The sequence below is a fragment of the Lolium perenne genome, chromosome 5 (assembly GCF_019359855.2).
Source record: "Lolium perenne isolate Kyuss_39 chromosome 5, Kyuss_2.0, whole genome shotgun sequence".
Classification (NCBI taxonomy): domain Eukaryota; kingdom Viridiplantae; phylum Streptophyta; class Magnoliopsida; order Poales; family Poaceae; genus Lolium; species Lolium perenne.
The window spans coordinates 5,086,201-5,088,251 of record NC_067248.2 but is presented as its reverse complement, the minus strand read 5'-3'; the positions used below and the strand labels follow the sequence as shown (position 1 = coordinate 5,088,251).

Below are 2,051 nucleotides of genomic sequence, written 5' to 3'. Positions count from 1 at the left end.
AATGATCTGAGAGAGCTCCTCGGTTAGGGTGGCTGGAAATTTGAACACACCCATCACATAGGTTATCAAAGGATTGGAGCACTGATTTTATGAGGACACTTTTGCACCAGATGACATATATTTTTCGCTCCAATCAAAAGCCAGTTTTGAGAATCTCCCCTTTATTCGTTTCAAATGTCCTCCCTTCATACTCCCCTCAAGCACTGGGAGTCCCAGATATTTTTCTTCGAAGCTCTCAGTTTTATATTTTAGTATATCTTTGATTTCAGCTTGTACATATGTTGTACACTGTCCACCAAACATAATAGAACACTTTCCCATGCCCACCATTTGACCGGTGCTCCTCTCATAATTATTAAGGATCCCTTTAACAACAAGTGCTTGCTTGGATGATCCCTTAAAGGAAAGCAAACTATCATCCATGAATAATAAGTGCGATATCCCCGGAGCCCACCTACAAATATGAAGTACCCGGAGAGCACCAATCTCAATCTGTCTTCTTATCAAACAAGAAAAATCATCAGCCACAAATAAGAACAAATAAGGCGACAAGGGATCACCTTGGAGAAGTCCACGGGTAGGGGTGAAATAGTCCAACAAATGACCGTTAAAGCGAATAGAGTAGCGCACATTGGTGACGCACGCCATCACCCATTGTATCCATTGACTATGAAAGCCCAATTTCGCTAAAACCCCTTCCAAAAACCTCCAATCCACGCGATCATACGCTTTGGCCATATCCAGCCTATATGCACAAATTTTTTCTCTCGCCGCTAACCCAGACTGTAATGCGTGAATACATTCAAAAGAAACTAAAGCATTATCTGTTATAAATCTTCCCGGAATAAAATCACTTTGAGTAGGTGAAATGATGTCATGTAAGAGAGGCCGAAGATGATTAACAAGACATTTGGATACAACCTTGTAAACAACACTACACGGGCTGATAGGTTGTAGTCCTTCAATTCCTCCGGGTCCTTATTCTTTACCAGTAGCAAAAAAAACGTTGTACTGCTCTTACCACATCATCCTGGAACAGACCCCAATTCCTCTGTAGAAAACATGTTGGGAAACCATCTGGTCCCGGAGCTTTTAGTGGTCCGATTTGAAAAAGTGCATCACCTATCTCCTTTTCCGTAAAAGGTGCACAAAGGTCATTGTTCATTTGTTCATCAACCTGCTGCTGAACAACCTCCGTTACTAACTCAGGAAAGATTTGTTCATCACGTGTATATAGATTTTGGAAAAAAGACCGAGACATTGCCTCCATTTCTCATGTATATGTACCTGTTCTTTGTCTCATTTTTTATCTCAATGTCCATGGATATGTTTCATTTTCATCTTGTATATGTGGTATATCCTGAAACTGCGAGGAAACCACATAATTTGGTAAAAAAACATGCATGTTGCATTTCTAGATAAAACAAATTAACATTTGGGGGCACATAAAAGAGAAATAAAGAAATGAGTAGTGGCAAACAGTAAAAAGAATCACTATCCAGTGGATTTTTTTTCTAGCTTCCAAATGTAAGAGTTTGATCTAGAAATTTTACATGTTTATACAGTTGCTTTATTCACAGTTTTCGCCGTAATAGTGCTTTCCACCTGATATTCTCCTCGAATAATACTTCATGCAGCTCTCTCTCTCTCTCCCTGTGCTCTGTTTCATTTGTGCTAATGTCCATGTATCAGCTGTGTAACTGTGTTCCATTACATTACATGGCCAGCTAATGCGTTGGTATTGTATTTCAAATTAATTAATGAAAGCAGCTTTCATAGCTCAGTTGGTTAGAGCACCCGTTTAGTAAGCGGGAGGTCTTGAGTTCAACTCTCAATGAAAGCATATTATTTTTGCAACCACATCTATTCACCGCATACGACATCAGACAGCCACATAGCCTGATCTGACTAGTATATAAGATTTCGTCCAAGGAATGAACAAAAGGTTCGAACTTGCAGCTTATGTTCTTGCTATTCGGCCATGCATTGATGTGATTATTTTTTCTTCAGGAATTGCTGGCGTTGATTGATGATACTCATGGTGTTGCTTC

General features: G+C 39.6%; 1 non-coding gene across 1 annotated transcript; it reads left to right on the top strand.

Annotated features, from left to right (window-relative positions):
* Positions 1 to 1,769: 1,769 nt before the first annotated feature.
* TRNAT-AGU (transfer RNA threonine (anticodon AGU)) lies at positions 1,770 to 1,843 on the top strand. Its single transcript has one exon. It is a non-coding gene; the product is annotated as a tRNA-Thr (tRNA).
* Positions 1,844 to 2,051: the final 208 nt, after the last annotated feature.